This window comes from Myxocyprinus asiaticus, chromosome 22, assembly GCF_019703515.2.
Source record: "Myxocyprinus asiaticus isolate MX2 ecotype Aquarium Trade chromosome 22, UBuf_Myxa_2, whole genome shotgun sequence".
Lineage (NCBI taxonomy): Eukaryota > Metazoa > Chordata > Actinopteri > Cypriniformes > Catostomidae > Myxocyprinus > Myxocyprinus asiaticus.
In genome coordinates this window covers 40,484,284-40,503,764 of record NC_059365.1, presented here as the reverse complement: position 1 = coordinate 40,503,764, position 19,481 = coordinate 40,484,284, and the positions used below count along the sequence as shown (strand labels likewise).

At 42.5% G+C, this 19,481-nt stretch overlaps 1 protein-coding gene across 1 annotated transcript in view; it reads right to left on the bottom strand.

Moving 5' to 3' along the window:
• Positions 1-2,392, bottom strand: part of loxl3a (lysyl oxidase-like 3a) — a 125,208-nt gene extending 122,816 nt beyond the window's left edge. Inside the window, exon 1 of the mRNA XM_051650332.1 lies at positions 2,237-2,392. The gene's annotated coding sequence lies outside the window, so the exon portion shown is untranslated. The remainder of the gene's footprint in view (positions 1-2,236) is intronic.
• Positions 2,393-19,481: the final 17,089 nt, after the last annotated feature.

Here is a 19,481-nt window from a genome sequence, read left to right as displayed (position 1 = left end):
GAGTGTGTCTAGTCCACCTGAACCCCATTATGAATGCAGTTTCATAGATTTGGGGATTTAGTAACTAGGGGGGTAAATACTTTTTCACACAGGCCCAGGTGGTATTGGATAACTTTTTCGCTTCAATAAATAACATTATAATTTAAAAACTGTATTTTGTGTTTACTCAGATTGCCTTTCAGTTAGATTTTGTTTGAATTTTTTTAACAATTTAGTATGAGATATACACAAAAACAGAAGAAATCAGGATGGGGGTAAATACTTTTCCACAGCACTGTATGTACATATATATATATAGTATTGTGAACTTTTTTCACAAGTGCCTAAAACTTTTGCAATGTGAGGATTTCTTAAAAAATAATGACAAAAATAGTTTTCATTAATCAATTAATGTCATACAAAGTCCAATAAACAGAAAAAGAGCTAAATAAATATTTGGTGTGAACACTTTTGCCTTCAAAACATCACCAATTCTCCTACTTGCACCTGGACATAGTCTTTCTTGGTTGCTGGCAGATAGGATGTTCCAAGCTTCTTGGAGAATGTACCACAGTTCTTTTATGTATTTAGGCTTTCTCAATTACTTCTGTCTCTTCGTGTAATCCCAGACTGACCCAATGTTCAGTGGGGGGCTCTGTGAGGGCCATGCCATCTGTTGCAGGGCTCCCTGTTCTTCTATTCTATTCTATTTGCAAAAGGAATGTTTGGGAGTCTAACATTTATATTTCCTATTGACACACTAAAGCTGAAGATATAAATAACCATCTTAATGTTTTTGTGAAACATCTTATGTGCCTAAGACTTCTGCACAGTACTGTATATATATATATATATATATATATATATATATATATATATATATATATATATATATATATATATATATATACACACATGCACACACATATACTTATCAAAATAAAGCTGCAGTAGTTAACTGTGCATGTCCACAGGAATGACAGAATACATTAACAGAGATTTGTTTAGCTGTTGTCCAAACTTTGTGAGATTTAAACAAATACGTCTGGCCATACCAAACTAGATCCTACACAACTGGTCTGTATTAAGGCAAAACATTCCTCAACATCTTTGAATACGGTCTTAACTGGATTTACAGAATTATTGAACCGTGTTGGTAACACATTATATTAATGTCCCCTTAGTTAAGGGTTTATAACAAGGTTCATTCCTGACTAATAAGTGATTTAGTATAAATGCATTACAAATCATTGATATGCAGCTATAACAGCATGAATAAATAGGGTAACTTTCATGCAATACTTTCCAAGTATTGAGCATTTTAATTTAGGCATGTTATAAAAGCTTTATAATTACACTTATGTGTACATATTAATCAAAACATAATATAAGACTATTATAGTGTGAGGTTAAAATTAATAATATTTATATTCATTATGTAATGTTTTGACTCACTTGTGTTGTCACTTTCTTTGTCATGTTGATGTCAAAAGAATGGTGCTTCTCTGAGTGCTGTTGTCACAACTAACCTAGTCCTAGTTACCTAAAGCCCTCTGTAAAAACACTTTTCAGCTCTTCATGCTCATACACATATAATAAAGCCTGATGAACATTAAGCCATACTGGACTTTATCTACAAAGGTTTCACATTTTGGCAACTCTTTAATAAATGCTTCATTTGTGAACACTTTACAATAACGTACATTTCCATAGGTTACTAATGTTGAAAATGTGTTATCAAGCATTTACTGTAAAACATGTGAGGTAGAATGGCTCAATATTCGGCACGTATTGCATGAAAGTCACCCTTTTTATACATATTGTTATAAACGCATATCAATGATTTATAATGCTTTTGCAAATTAATTATTAGCTATTAATAAACTTCTTTACATAAACCCTTAAGAACGGGAACATTAATGTTAAGTGTTACCATATTTAAAAATAAATATACACTACATATAGCACAGAGCTAAATATTTAAAATCACAGTTAATCCAATTCATGCACTCTTTTCAAATAAAAAAGGAAATACATTGAAATAAATAATATATAACTTAATACTTATATATATATATATATATATATATATATATATATATATATATATATATATATATATATATATATAGTGTACAAATTTTAAATAAAAATTATAATCTAAATACATTTGAATAAAATAAATTGTTTGAAATAAATTTAATTGATCTTATGAGAGTCCACCCCTGGAGGATGCACAGTTCTGCACTCATCTTACCTGAATCCAGGAGGCAGAAAACTGCACAGAGATTCTGATGAGTGAGGTGGTCGTGGGCTTTCAGTTCAGATCTCAGTGTGATCGGTCAGTGTAAGTTCAGCCCATCAGGAGAAATCACGGGACACTGCCGCTGTCTGCACACACAGAGAGAGAGAGAGAGAGAGAGAGAGAGAGAGAGAGAGAGAGAGAGAGAGAGAGAGAGAGAGAGAGAGAGAGAGAGCGCGCGAGGGCGAGCGCGCGCGCTCTGGTGCTGCTGTGTGTTTGACTGTGTCACGGGTTTATTACGGTACTACTAGATTCAGATGTGGGGCTTTTTTCTAAGTCAGTGAATGGAAATATCCTGTCATGTCTTTACGGTTTCTGGCAGCTCTGATAGTGTTTTTGCATGATATCTGGAATAGACTGAGGATGCACGTGCGCAGGGAGTGGGAGGAGGAGGGATGAGGAAAATACACTTTTTCCCTCTGTCTCCTTTTTTATAATATCCTTTCTGTTACACGTAGAAGTTATATAATTTATTTTCGCGAAAATATAATGCAGCTTAAAGAATGTTCTTACAGGTGATCTAGGTAGCATCTGCCAGGCATCTCACCAGTGTCATAGTACACAATAGTCACCGCTAACAACAATGAGACAGCGCCATCTCATGGTCATTATCACATTCACATAGAATCAGAATCAGCTTTATTGCCGAGTATGCTTGCACATACAAGGAATTTGTCTTGGTGACAGGAGCTTCCAGTGTACAACAATACAAAAACAATACAAAAACAGCAGCAAGACATAGATAATAATAAAAAATAAAAAAATAGTGCAAATACAAATCTGTTATGTACAGTGCAAATATATATATATATATATATATATATATATATATATATATATATATATATATATATATATATATTTTTTTTTTTTTTTTTTTTTTAATAATCCTCTCAGCAGTCCGAACTGTCCTTTGTAGTCTTCTGATATCCGATTTCGTAGCTGAATCAAACCAGATAGTTATTGAAGTGCAGAGGACAGACTCAATGACTGCTGAGTAGAACTGAATTAGCAGCGCCTGTGGCAGGTTGAACTTCCTCAACTGGCGAAGGAAGTACAACCTCTGCTGGGCCTTTTTCACAATAGAGACAATGTGGGTCTCCCACTTCAGGTCCTGTGAGATGGTAGTGCCCAGGAACCTGAATGACTCCACTGCTGCCACAGTGCTGTTTAGAATGGTGAGGGTGGACAGTGTTGGGGGGTTCCTCCTAAAGTCCACAATCATCTTCACCATTCTGAGCATGTTTAGCTCAAGGTTGTTTTAACTGCACCAGACAGCCAGCTGTTTAACCTCCCTTCTGTATGCAGACTCATCGTCATCTCAGATGAGGCCGATGACAGTGGTGTCGTCTGTAAACTTCAGGAGCTTGACAGAGGGGTCCTTGGCGATGCAGCCATTGGTGTAGAGGGAGAAGAGTAGTGGGGAGAGCACACATCCCTGGGGGGCACCAGTGCTGATTGTACAGGTGCTGGAAGTGAGTTTCCCCTGTCTCACAAACTGCTGCCTGTCTGTCAGAAAGCTGTTAATCCACTGACAGATAGACATGGGAACAGAGAGCTGGTATAATTTAGTCCGGAGAATAGCTGGGATGATGGTGTTTAAAGCCAAACTGAAGTCCACAAAAAGGATCCTTGGATATGTCCCTGGTCTGTCCAGATGTTGCAGGATATGATGCAATCCCATGTTGACTGCATCATCCACAGACCTGTTTGCTCAATAAGCAAATTGAAGGGGATCTAGAAAGGGTCCAGTGATGTTATTCAGGTGGGCCAACACCAGTCTCTCAAATGATTTCATGACCACAGACATCAGGGTGACAGGTCTGTAGTCATTAATTCCTGTGATGTTTGGTTTCTTTAGGACAGGAATAATGACTGAGCGTTTGAAGCAGCATGGGACTTCACACTGCTCCCAGTGACCTATTGAAGATCTGTGTGAAGATGGGGGCCAGCTGGTTAGCACAGGATCGAAGACACGCTGGTGAGACGCCATCTGGGTCTGAAGCTTTCTTCGTCTTTTGTTTCCGAAAGACGTGGCTCACATCATCTTCACAGATCTTAAGTGCAGGTTGAGTAGCAGGAGGGGGGAGGAGGGGGGTTGCAGGAGGTGTTGGTGTTTGTGTGAAGTGAAGGTCAGAGTGGGTGTGGGGTGTGAGATTGGGCCTTTCAAATCTGCAGTAGAACACATTCAGGTTGTCAGCCAGTTGTTGGTCCACCACAGGGTTGGGGGTAGGAGTCCTGTAATTTGTGAGTTGTTTCATGCCACTCCACACTGATGCAGGGTCGTTAGCTGAAAACTTGTTTTTCAGCTTCTCAGAGTATCTTCTTTTAGCCACTCTGATTTCCTTGTTCAGTGTGTTCCTGACCTGATTGTACAAGACTTTATCCCCACCACTGTAAGCATTCTCTTTGGCCTGACGAAGCTGCCTGAGCTCTGCTGTAAACCATGGTTTATCGTTGTTGAACTTTAAATAAGTCCTAGTAGGAATGCACATATCCTCACAGGTCTGTGGCTGCAGCCTCAAAAACACTCCAATCCGTGCAATCGATGCAGGCTTGTAGTTCCCGCTCTGCTTCATTGGTCCATCTCTTTACAGTCCTTACTACTGGCTTGGTTAATTTTAATTTCTGCCTGTAGGTTGGAAGAAGATGAACCAGACAGTGATCAGAGAGTCCCAAAGCTGCTCTAGGGACAGAGTGATATGCACCCTTTATTGTTGTGTAACAATGATCCAGTATGTTCCTGTCTCTGGTGGGGCATGTAATGTGCTGTTTGTATTTGGGTAGTTCATGTGTGAGGTTTGCTTTGTTAAAATCCCCAAGAATAATAATAACTGAGTCCAGGTATTGTTGTTCCATGTCTGTGATTTGATCAGCCAGCTGTTGCAGCGCCACATTCAAACACACGTTTGGCATGATATACACACTCACCAGAATAAACAAGGAAAACTCCCGCGGTGAGTAGAAAGGCATACAGTTAATAAAGAGCACTTCCAAATTAGGACAGCACATTCTCTTTAACGTTGTTACATCTGTACACCAACTTTCATTGATGTAAAAGCATGTTTAACCACCTCTCGTTTTCCCCATTAACTCCGTGATGTGATCCGCTCTGAACAGCTGGAAGCCCAGCAGATGTAACGCGCTGTCCAGAATGGCTTCACTCAGCCAGGTTTCTGTGAAGCACAAGGCAGCAGAGGTTGAAAAGTCCTTGTTTGTGCGGGTGAGGAGATGTAGTTCGTCCATTTTGTTAGGAAAAGAGTGGAGATTTGCTAGATGAATGCTCGGCAGCGTTGTTCAAAAGCCCTGCCGACGGAGACTGACCAGCGCACCGGCTCGTCTTCCTCGCCTGTGTCTCCTGAACAACAAAGCCACGCCTCTAACTAAAATGTCTAGCAAAACATCTGAATATTCAAAAACTGAGAAAAGACTGTCTGGTATAAGCTGTCAAATGTTCAGCAGTTTGTCTCTGGTAAAACTGACTGGAAAAAGATTACTAAACACAGGACATACAAACAAAAACAACAAAACAATAGGAGCGCTCCACACCGAGGCGGCCATCATGATGTAACACAAAGATGTAGAAGATGTTCTTTGGATCAATGTAAACATTGTTTGATAAAAAACTTTTATATTTTACATTTGATTTAATGCTTTAAAATTATTTAAAGCTCAAGACAAGCTTTAAAGACTTTGAGATATTATGAGATATTTATATAGCTATTAATTTCTTCAAATTTTTTATTTTTTTTTTGCTTCTTGTTCAATTTACATATTTAACTAAAGCAACACAATTCTAGAACATTTTGTCACAACATGATTTCATTGTGTTCTATACATTTAAATTTGTAAAATAGAGGTTTACTTAATCCATTTGAGTTGGGACTACATTAATTATTTTTGTGGTGAAAATGTTGCATTGATGAAACTGGGCATGGGATTTCCATTTCCATTTCCCAGCATACTTTGCATGGGATTCAATAGGGAAAGCAAATGTTAAAATTATAATTTTTTGTGTGTTTTTGTTGAGATTTAGAAGAGTTTCTGTTATGTTGGAATTTTTGGGGTTACCATTATGGTGAAGAGTGGAGCTTGATCAAACGATGAGGACATGCAGTTGTCACACATGAAACTGATTACTCGGTTCATTGAAACAAATGCTGTGTAGCATAGTTACTAAACTATATGCAGTAGTGGTTCAAACCAGCATGTATTTAGCATGCTAACATTCACTTTCACTAGTTGGTACAAATAAAATAGATTTATTATTAGTTACAATTGACACGCTTAATTTTGTTGGGTTTACCCAATTTAACTAGGTTCTTTCTACACAAAGTGTATGTGTTGAGATTACATTGTAATTTTAAGTTAATAAATCTAATTTCAAACACTAATCATATGACTCCAGTGGTTTAAAATATGTTTTCTGAAGAAATGCAATTACTTTGGGTGAGAAACAGATCAATATTTTATTCCTTTTTACCACAAATCTCCACTTTCACTTTCACTTTTTGAATGTGAAAGTGACATGGAGATTGATAGTAAAAAAAGGACGTAAATATTGTTCTGTTTCTCACTCACATCTGTCATATCGCTTCTGAAGACACGGATTTAACCACTGGAGTTGTATGGAATACTTTTATGCTGCCTTTATGTGCTTTTCGGACCTTCAAAGTTCTGGCCAGTTCACTTGCATTGCATGGTCCTACAGAGCTGAAATATTCTTCTAAAAATCTGTTTGTGTTCAGCAGATAAAAAAAGTCATACACATCTGGGATGGCATGAGTGTGAGTAAATGATGAGAGAAATTTCATTTTTGGGTGAACTAATCCTTTAAAGATGTAGTTTTGGAAAATTTAAAATTAAATACATGATTTTAAATGTGTCACATTTACTTGCCTATGGTGCGTTCATCTGATGTTTGAATTAACATAATTGCACGTTCCCTACTTGTAAAGACTGTTCACATTTTTGTTAAACTCGTAACTAGTAGGAAACCCAGTTTATACCTCCAGCGACATTGGCTACGTGCGAAAGCTTAGGCAGCTGCCTTAATGACTTTACAGACAGCTATTTGCATATGAAGGCACCTTATATTGATGCTGGATTCAGACAGCCTTCCAAGGCACAATAACATCATAAAAAAGTCATCTTTTTCTGACACGGTTTTCTGTGGGGCCAACTGGGACCAGACAACCAGCCAATTCCTGACTCTCTGATTCCTGCTCTTCACCTGCATACCTAAAGAACGTAATTGAATAAGAGCTGAGAAGTGTGTTCTTCATCAAATGCAATCTGGGCTGGGGTTATGATTTCTGTGGCCCCGGGTCGATGTGATATGCCTCAAAGATATGCCTCAAAAAATTATATCTCCTCTCATTCTCAAAAAAGATAAAGACCCACTCCATTGCGCTAGTTATAGGCCCATCAGTCTTAAAACTCTGATTGAAAAATATACGCAAAGCATTAGCACACCGACTTGACTCACTTAATGGCTTATAAAATATGACCTTTCTAAAAGGTAGGTTTGCAAGTGATAATATTCGCAGGCTAGCAAACACAACTGATAAAACCTGAATTTTGCAGGTGGGCACTGTTCTCTCTTTAGATGCAGAAAAAGCATTTGATCGCTTGGAATGGGGTTATTTATGTTTGGTTTTATTGAAATTTGGTTTTGGCCCAGCTTTTATTAAAAAGATTTCTACTCTTTGTAATAATCCTACAGCAGTTGTCCAAACATTGAGGTCGATTTGGAGAGGTGGTCAGTCCTACATTTATCCTCACATAGTAGGGTATCTGTTATAAAAATGGTTGTGCTCCCACATATAAACTTTTTGATTTCAATAGATTTCTTTAAAAAGACCCACTCTATGCTTTCAAATTTCCTTTGGGGATGCAAACGACCTCGTATCCGTCTCTCCACCTTACAAAGGCCAAAAAACCTGGGTTGCCTTGCAATCCCAAATTTTTAATTATATTACTTTGCTTTTCATGTGCGGGCCATCCAGGTGAGGCTCACCGAAGATTCACAGTGTCATGATGGGTCATCGAGGCCTCATTAGTTCATCCACAACGCCTGCAAGACGTCCCATTCTCTGTGAAAAAGTATCGAACTGTTTCAGTTCAATATGATCCTGTTTTAGTCACTCCCTCACAGTGCTACATAAATTACAGCATAAATAGCGCCGCCTTATACCACTTCTTCTCCTCTTTGGCACAACTCTGTTTTTATGTTAGGAGGCCAACCATTGAACAGCTCTATATGGCTCTCTAAAGGCTTACACACATTGGGGAATATTTTCAGTGATAATGAATTGCACACCTTCTAAGATATCAAGAAAACCTTCTCTCTCCCAGGTTATACTAACTCCTTTTATTTACAGATTCGCTCTGTATTTCAGGCATGCAAAATTCCTTTGGATGTGTCTTTAGTTTTTTCATCCCTTGGTCAGATATCTGTCTGTGGGTAAGGGGGTGGCATAATTTCTATATAAGCAATGTGCTGTTCAGGTACCAGAGAAAATCTCTACATTTGCGATTTGGAAAAGAGAGTTGCAATTGGATACTGGTCTGGCATGGGATAAGGTTTGGGGAAACACTTTCTTTTCATCTCGGAATTTAGCAAATCAGTTAATACATTTAAGTTAAATCAAAGGACATACATCGCTTCCTGGAATCGTTTTCAGATTAAAGCATCCAAGGATCCCTATTGTCATGATGACTCTTTGTTGAAGCTCTCAGTCACACACCACAAACTGCTTCTTGCTGCACTCACAGCAGCCAAGAAAAACATTCTCTAGGCAGGGTTTACACCTACCTTACCTAAGACTAAGACTATCCTTCATGTTGTTGTGCATAAGAGGTCAAGTGCCAAACTCCAGGGAGCAAAGTGCAAAACTGTTGAGGCTTGGACACATATTGCGGACATTGTGAGGAAATTTATTTGAACCTGTAGTCCACTTAGTTCCCTGCCTTGAAATTTGTAGTTTATTCATTTATCTATTCACTTATTTTTATTTGTACTATATTTATAGTATTTTTATTTATTTATTTATTTTGGTTTATATACATATATATATATATATATATATATATATATATATATATATATATATATATTAGGGGTGTAACGGTACATGTATTGGTCCCGAACCATCACGGTACTGACCTCACGGTTCGGTGCATGCGGTCAGACGACGGTCAGAGTCAGTCACAGGCGATCCACACGTCAATCCAGAAGGGGGCACATGCGGTAATGCAACGCTGTTTGCTAACTACCACAACAGGAAAAGACCATCTATGCACCAACCCAAAACAAGAATGGCTTCTCCTAATGCACAAGTTTTATTTTCCATTATTCTATTTATTTTGTACTTTTATAACACAAGAGATGCTTTTCAGTTTTGTAGCTGATTGTGACCAAATACCTTTTGTTTTTTATCAACCCTACAAAAGAAAAAAAAAGAAAATGGCCTATGCAAGAGTGCATTCTGTTTACTGCTTAGTGCTTAATACACTAAAGGAGGCTGTACTGTACCAACTACCTCAGGGAGGACTAAATGCCGCTAGGTGGAACAAACTGTCATTTGTACTACTGTCTGTTCAAAATAAATGAAAAGAAACCTAGCATTTGGGATTTGTTGCTTTTTCCTGTTGTACCGAACTCGTATCGAACCGTGACCCCAAAACCAAGGTACATACCGAACCGTGACTTCTGTGTACCATTACACCCCTATATATATATATATATATATATATATATATATATATATATATATACACATACACTGGCGGCCAAAAGTTTGGAATAATGTACACCTTTTGCTCCTATGGAAAGAAATTGGTACTTTTATTCACCAAAGTGGCATTCAACTGATCACAATGTATAGTCAGGACATTAATAACATGAAAAATTACTATTACAATTTGAAAAAAATGTTCAGAATTAACTACATCAAAGAGTTCTCATCCAAAAATCCTCCATGTGCAGCAATGACAGCTTTGCAGATCCTTGGCATTCTAGCTGTCAGTTTGTCCAGATACTCAGGTGACATTTCACCCCACACTTCCTGTAGCACTTGCCATAGATGTGGCTGTCTTGTTGGGCACTTCTCACGCACCTTACAGTCTAGCTGATCCCACAGAAGTTCAATGGGGTTAAGATCCATAACACTCTTTTCCAATTATCTGTTGTCCAATGTCTGTGTTTCTTTGCCCACTCTAACCTTTTCTTTTGGTTTTTCTGTTTCAAAAGTGTCTTTTTCTTTGCAATTCTTCCCATAAGGCCTGCACCCCTGAGTCTTCTCTTTACTGTTGTACATGAAACTGGTGTTGAGTAGGTAGAATTCAATGAAGCTGTCAGCAGAGGACATGTGAGGCGTCTATTTCTCAAACTAGAGACTCTGATGTACTTATCCTCTTGTTTAGTTGTACATCTGGCCTTCCACATCTCTTTCTGTCCTTGTTAGAGCCAGTTGTTCTTTGTCTTTGAAGACTGTAGTGTACACCTTTGTATGAAATCTTCAGTTTTTGGCAATTTCAAGCATTGTATAGCCTTCATTTCTCAAAACAATGATTGACTGACGAGTTTCTAAAGAAAGCAGTTTCTCTTTATTTCTGCCATTTTTGACCTAATATTGACCTTAAGACATGCCAGTCTATTGCATACTGTGGCAACTCAAAAACAAACACAAAGACAATGTTAAGCTTCATTTAATGAACCAAATAGCTTTCAACTGTGTTTGATATAATGACAAGTGATTTTCTAGTACCAAATTAGCAATTTAGCATGATTACTCATGGATAATGTGTTGAAGGGATGGCTGCTGGAAATGGGGCCTGTCTAGATTTGATCAAAAATGACTTAAATAGTGATGGTGCTGTTTTTTACATCAGTAATGTCCTGACTATACTTTGTGATCAATTGAATGCCACTTTGGTGAATTAAAGTACCAATTTCCTTCCGAAACAGCAAAATCTGTACATTATTCCAAACTTTTGGCCGCCAGTGTATGTATATATATAATACACACACACACACACACACACACACACACACACACACACACACACACACACACACACACACACACACACTCACCGGCCACTTTATTACACCTGTACATCTTCTTATTCATGCGATTATCTAATTATCTAATCAGTCAATTGTGTGGCAGCAGCTGTATTGTATTGCAGATTTTGGTCAGGATCTTCAGTTAATTTTCACATCAACCATCAGAATGGGGAAAAAATGTGATGTGTATTGTATGTTCAAAAAATACTTTTCTGCATAGAACTGTTGTAACGTGGTTATTTGGGTCACTGTCACCTTCCTGTCAGCTTAGACCTCTCTGGCCATTCTCCGTTGACCTCTCCCATCAACAAGGTGTTGTCGTCCACAGAACTGACACTCACTGGATGTTTTTTTTTTTTTTTCACACCATTCTCTTTGCATTCTAGAGACTGTTGTGTGTGAAAATCCCAGGAGATCAGCAGTTACAGAAATACTCAAACCAGCCCATCTGACACCAACAATCATGTCATGTTCAAAATCACTGAGATCACATTTTTTCCCCATTCTGATGGTTGATGTGAACATTAACTGAAACTGAAGTATATTTGCATGATTTTATACATTACTCTGTGCCACATGATTAGCTGATTAGATAAATGCATGAATAAGTAGATGTACAGGTGTATCTAATAAAGTGGCCAGTGAGTGAGTGTATATCTATATCTATATCTATCTATCTATCTATCTATCTATCTATCTATCTATCTATCTATATTTTTTAATTATTATTAATTCATTAATTAATTTATTTTTTCAAAGGAAAATGTATGTACCCTGAATGGATGTAGTGGCTTGGCTTGTTAAATGTACATTAGTGACCGGTCTTTTTCTAAACAAAGGAAAACGTCTAGGTTACTGTTGTAACCCCCGTTCCCTGATGGAGGGAACGAGACATTGTGTCGATGTTGTGACACTAGGGGTCACTCTTGGGAGCCCCAAACGCCTCTGATCTTTGAGAAAAGGCCAATGAAAATTGGCGAGTGGAATTTGCATGCCACTCCCCCAGACATACGGGTATAAAAGGAGCTGGCTCGCAACCACTCATTCAGGTTTTATGTTGAGGAGCCGAGACAAGGTCCCGGCCATTTCAGCGGGTAGTTCAATATTGAGTCAGGAGGGACACAATGTTTCATTCCCTCCATCAGGGAACGGGGGTTACAACAGTAACCTAGATGTTCCCTATCTGTCACTCACTCGACGTTGTGTCGATGTAGTGACACTAGGGGTCCCTATACGAAATGCCACAAACAGCTGAACTGTGTTACGTGGATCGGTGGTGCAGGTAGGCCACTGCGTGCCAAGTAACAAGTGCACCGGCCCATCGTAACCTTCCCAACACCTCATGTACGTCGTAAGGACCCTCGCCCCCTGAAAGCATAAAAGGGGGGATCAGACATGCCCACAATGGGAACAGACCGCACCAGCTGGGTCGGCCTTTTCTCTTCTTTCTTCTCCCGGAGAAAGAACTCACTTGATTCCAGCTGGGGCCAAATGTATTTGCATTGGGGTAGGTGTCCTTGGAAAAAGACACCGCGGAGACCACACCCTGCCTGAAGGGGAGGTAATTGTGTGGAAATACGTCACATGGTCTCACCGAGTCTTGTCGGCAGTGTCACATGTGGAGAAGTCCCCGTGGTAGGTCCTACCCAGAGGGCATGGAGCTCTACAAACACGGTGACCGGTGGCAGAGGGAACTCTGCCCAAGGGGAGACACGGGTCTACCGTCAGGGAGACCGTACCATGATAGATTAAATCATATGGGGTTACCGACAGGGAACCAACACATATGGGCACCTATCCCAGTACATGGGCTGACCTGAACAGGGCATACTGACACAAGTACTGGGCCTGGTGTCGAATTCCTCTGCCGAATTGGCTTGCCGGAGGTGCTGATGGAGGAATCCAGGGTTCACCGATCCCGGGAACTCACATGGATGAAAGAGGGCACGTCTTACCCTGGGGAAAGGCACTTGTGTGCCAGTGGTACACCCGGCCAGTTGTCCCGCCACTTACCTGTTCGTACCTGACAACACATGGGACAAAACTGGCTCAACCTGGAGATTGTAGAACCTTGCGAAGGTATTGGGTGTTGCCCAGCCCGCTGCTCTACAGATGTCTGTTAGAAAGGCGCCGTTGGCCAAGGCTCAGGAGGAGGCTACACTCCTAGTAGAGTGCGCTCATAGTCCCAGAGGGGATGGCACACCCTGGACCTGGTATGCCAATGCGATGGCGTCCACAATCCAGTGGGCAAGACAGCGTTCCCCTTCTGCTGCCTGCCGAAACAGACAAAGATCTCGGAGCACCTAAAGCTCTCTGTGCGGTCCAAATAGATATGCAAAGTGCGTACCGGAAACAGCAACAACAAGGCTGGGTCTGCCTCCTCCCGGGGCAGCGCTTGTAAGTTCACCACCTGATCTTTATCAAATCAAATCAAATCAAATCAAATCACTTTATTGTCACACAGCCATATACACAAGTGCAATGGTGTGTGAAATTCTTGGGTGCAGTTCCGATCAACATAGCAGTCGTGACAGTGATGAGACATATACCAATTTACAATAACATCAAATTAACACAACACAATTTAAACATCTGTTATACACATAATTACACTCAACAATATACAAATAATAACATACACTGTACAGTATACAATACGCTGTTTTTTATATATATATAGAATGTACAGTATTGTACTGTATTGACATTCAGGCTGTTGGTTGATAGTCAGTTGTTAAGAGAGAACATAATATAATAATAATAATATAATTTATGACAGTCCAGAGTGAGATATAAGAGTAAGGGTAATAAAGTGCAGTGCTGATGTATTTTGATCATGGGAGATCAAGAGTTCAGAAGTCTGATTGCTTGGGGGAAGAAGCTATCATGGAGTCGGCTGGTGCGGGTCCTGATGCTGCGATACCGCCTACCTGATGGTAGCAGTGAGAACAGCCCATGGCTCGGGTGACTGGAGTCTCTGATGATCCTCCGAGCTTTTTTCACACACCGCCTTATATATATTTCCTGGAGGGAGGGAAGCTCACCTCCGATGATGTGTCTGGCAGTTCACACCACCCTTTGCAGTGCTTTGCGGTTGTGGGCGGTGCTATTGCCGTACCAGGCGGAGATACATCCAGTCAGGATGCTCTCCACAGTGCAGGTGTAGAACCGTGTGAGGATGTGGCGGTTCATTCCAAACTTCCTCAGCCGTCTCAGGAAGAAGAGGCGCTGATGAGCCTTCTTCACAACGACTTCAGTGTGGACGGACCATGTGAGTTCCTCAGTGATGTGGACACCCAGGAACTTGAAGCTGCTGACTCTCTCCACTGGTGCTCCATTGATGGTGATGGGACTGTGTTCTCTGTCTTTTCTTCTGAAGTCCACCACAAGCTCCTTTGTCTTACTGACGTTGAGGGAGAGGTTGTGCTCCTGACACCAGTGTGTCAGAGTGTGCACCTCCTCTCTGTAGGCTGTTTCATCATTGTCAGTGATCAGACCTACCACCGTCGTGTCATCAGCAAACTTAATGATGGCATTGGAGCTATGTGTTGCCACACAGTCATGTGTGTACAAGGAATACAGTAGTGGGCTGAGAACACAGCCCTGCGGGGCTCCAGTGTTGAGGGTTAGTGATGAGGAGATGTTGCTGCCTATTCTAACCACCTGGCGTCTGCTTGACAGGAAGTCCAGGATCCAGCTGCACAGCGAGCTGTTTAAGCCCAGAGCCCGGAGTTTCTCATCTAGCTTGGAGGGCACTATGGTGTTGAATGCTGAGCTGTAGTCTACTAACAGCATTCTCACATAAGTGTTCTTTTTTTCCAGGTGGGAGAGAGCAGTGTGTATTGTAGATGCAATGGCATCATCAGTGGAGCGGTTGTTGCGGTAAGCAAACTGCAGCGGGTCAAGATTGAGTGGCAATACAGAGCAGATGTAATCTCTGATTAGTCTCTCAAAACATTTGCTGATGATGGGGGTCAGAGCAACAGGACGCCAGTCATTTAAACAAGTTATTTTTGATTGTTTTGGTACAGGCACAATGGTGGATGTTTTAAAGCATGTGGGGACTACAGACAAAGAGAGGGAAAGGTTGAAAATGTCCGTAAAAACACCAGCCAGCTGGTTCGCACACGCTCTGATGACGTGGCCCGGAATGCCATCTGGGCCCACGGCTTTGCGGATATTCACCCATCGGAAGGATCGGGTTACATCCGCTACAGAGACGGAGAGTGAACTAACCTCTGTAGCTTCAGCCACGAGAGCTCTCTCCACGAGGGTGGTGTTATTTCCCTCGAAACGAGCATAAAAAGTATTTAGCTCATCCGGTAGAGAGGCAGCGGTGTTCATGGCGGAATTTTTATTCCCTTTAAAGTCCGTGATGATGTTAATTCCCTGCCACATGCTTCTAGAGTTGGTGGTGTTAAACTGTCCTTCAATCTTGCTCCTGTACTGGCGTTTTGCTGTTTAAAGGGGGTAGTGGGAACCTTGGGCACATAGCCTGGCCGGGATCTCAGGGTTACGTGAGAGTATGTCGGACCAAACTCTAGGCACATATTGCTGACAGAGAATGCTTGCAGGTCCCCAACCCTCTTGACGGAGGTGAGCGCAGTCAGGAGGGCCGTCTTCAAGGAGAGGGCTTTCAGCTCAACTGACTCTAAGGGCTCGAAAGGGGCTCCCTGTAGGCCCATCAGGACCACAGAGAGGTCCCATGAGGGAATGAGGTGCGACCTAGGAGGATTCAACCTCCTGGCACCTCTAAGGAACCTGATGATCAGGTCATGCTTTCCTAAATACTAACCGTCCACTGCATCGTGGTGTGCCACTATAGCGGCTACATACACCTTCAAGGTGGAGGGGGACAGCCGACCAACCCGACTGCACAACTCTGTGGGTCTTCGCCTCAGGAAGAACACCAACTTGTGAATAGGTGCCACTTCAAGGTGTACAGTCGCCTGGTAGAAGGGGCTTTGGCCTGAGTCATAGTGCTGCTCAGATCTTCTGTGTCCCATCCAGGGCCCAGATGTGGAGGTTCCAGAGGTCTGGTCGTGGGTGTCAGATCATGCCTCGTCCGTGAGAAAGAAGGTCCTTTCTCAGGGAGTGGCTGTCACGAGGAGCGTGAGTTCAGAGAACCAAGTCTGGGTGGGCCAGTAGGGCACTACCAACAAGACCTGTTCCTTGTCCTCCCTGACCTTGCACAACATCTGTGCAAGTAGGTTCACTGGGGGAAACGCATACTTGCGCAGACCCCAGGGCCAACTGTGTGCCAGTGCATCCATGCCGAGGGGGGCCTCGGTCAGGGAATACCACAGTGGGCAGTGGGAGGATTCCCAGGAGGCAAACAGCTCTATCTGTGACTCGCCGAATCGACTCCAAATCAGCCGGACCACCTGGGGGTGGAGCCTCCACTCTCCCCTGAGGGTCACCTGCCACGACAACTCGTCCGCTCCGAGCTGCCCCGAGCTGCGGGGCGAGTGCAAACCGCCTTGGCGGTTTATGTACATTACCGTTGCCGTGTTGTCCGTCCGTACCAACACATGCTTGCCCTGGATCAATGGCCGAAGCCTCCGCAGGGCTAGCAGTACCGTGAGCAACTCGAAGCAGTTGATATGCCAACGCAGACGAGGACCTTTCCAGGAACCTGCGGCTGCGTGCCCATTGCAAACGGTCCCCCAGCCCGACTTGGAGGTGTCTGTCGTGACAACGACTCATCTGGAGACCTGCTCTAGGGGAACCCCTGCCTGTAGAAATGCCAGGTCCGTCCAAGGGCTGAACAAGCGGCGGCCATGCCCATCTCGGGACTCGAGTCTGAAGCCAGTGCTGAAGCGGTCTCATATGCATCAACCCGAGGGGCGTGACCGCCGCCGAGGATGCCATATGCCCCAGGAGCCTCTGAAATTGTTTCAGTGGGACCGCTGTTCTCCCCCTGAATGCCATCAGGCAATTCAGCACCGACTGAGTGCACTCGTTCGTGAGATGAGCGTTCATAGTGACCAAGTCCAACTCCATCCCGAGAAAAGATATGCTCTGCGCCGGGGCAAGCTTGCTCTTTTTCCAGTTGTCCTGAAGCCCCAATCAGCTGATGTGGCTGAGCACCAGGTCCCTGTGTGCACACAACAGATCTCGAGAGTGAGCTAGGATCAGCCAGTCATCAAGATAGTTGAGAATGTGGACGCCCACTTCCTTTAGCGGGGCAAGGGCTGCCAAGGTCGGTCGCCGAGCACAGCTCCTGCATTACTCTCGGGTCAGTACCGCCCTCGTGCAGCTCTTTCAATGCCTTGTCCTGGTGTACCTGCAGGAGGGCCATGGCATGCAGAGCGGAGGCAGCCCGCCCCATGGTGCTGTAAGCTTTCTCCGTCAGAGACGACGTAGTCTTACAGGCCTTGGATGGGAGCCTAGGACGGTTTCACCAGGTTGCGGCGCTCTGCGGGCACAAGTGCACTGCAATAGCCTGCTCTACCTGGGGAACGTCCGTGTAGCACCTGGCACGGGGGCGGAGCGTGGCCGTGAGTGGCGCTCCGATCCCAGGAACCAATTATCAAGCCGCGAGGGTTCAGGGCAGGGTAGAGGGTTCCACTCTAGCCCGATGCACGCAGCAGCCCAAGCGAGCATGGCCATCAGCTCGGCGTCAGCCTCAGTCTGGGCGACCACATCTGAAGGCTGAAGCCCAGCCGTGTCCTCCGCATCGGACTGAAGCAGCCTGCTCTCCAATGCTGCTATCGAAATCTCATCCTCTCCCTGAGCGCCAAATGAGAGGTCGAACCCGCTCTGAGGCGGGCTGCCTGACTCATCTCGGAACTCAACTGGGGCGCACGAGCGTGCTGGGGAATGGGAGGTCCGTGGGGATTCACCTGGCAGAGTGAATTCCATTAAAGTCCCCAAATCACCCCCAGCGCTAACCATCGCGGTCTTGTGCCCATGGGCAGAAGAACCGTGGCGGGAAGCTGCTGGAGTGGCTTTCCCTCTGAGGAAGGAAGCCATGATCACAATGTGGCCATGGTCATGCTCCTACAGTGCGGGCACGAACCATCCACGAACGCTGTCTCAGCTTGTCTGGAGCCCAGACACGTAAGGCAGCGATCATGACCGTCAGAAGCGGAGAGATAATTACCGCAACCAGGAACTGCAGATAACCGGAAAGGCATCTTTAAAAAGACGCTTTCCGTCAGTGCCCACTCACTCAAAATATATGCTCTTTTAGTGCTCAACGCAAAATTTTCATTGGCCTTTTCTCAAAGATCAGAGGTGTTTGGGGCTCCCAAGAGTGACCACTAGTGTCGCTACATCGACACAACGTCAAGTGAGTGACAGATAGGGAACAATGGTTCACAAAAAAAACAACAACAATTATATCTCAATATTTTTCAAGCTGTTAACAGTATTCGAAACATATCTTGATAATTGTATATTTGCTCAGATATAACAGCCATTGTAGCCAAGTATATTCAAAATGTTTAATGAAATAAATTTTTTTAATTTTTTACTAAATGAACACAAGGAAGAATGGCATTTAATTTATATTATAATAATATATTTGTATGCACCAATACAACAATACAGTAATAAAAAAGACAATGTTTACCAAAACGACAAAAACTACAACTTTACTCACATATTTTGGAACCTTGCTTAGTATTATTTATTGTTGTCCAGTCAAGTTTATTATTATAATATGATGCTGAATTAGTATTATTATTTTGAGGGCTTGTTTTATACAAAATAAATATATTTCTATCGTATTGACTTCGCCTGGAGCTTTTATTTTGATGGAACGTTGATAGTGCACTGCAGTGTCATTATGTATTTCATAGTTTACAATGTTTCTCATTACAAATCTGGTGAACCACTGTCACCTTCTACATTTATGTGATACTTCATCATGTTTTTAGATTTTTATAATAACTTTAAATTTCCTATGCAGTGTGAACAAAGCATAATTTAAAGCCACAATGTGCTGCACATTAATTGTGGTGTGAGATGTTGGAATTGGCTGTTAAGGGAGTGAGACTGTCTCTCCATGTGACTGTACCTCATCACCCCCATCACCCTCCTGTCAGCTAAATTCAGCGCCGCTCCATGGTGCTCTCCTTCCTTTTTTTAATTCAGACTTAATCAGCCCATCAAACTGCGCTG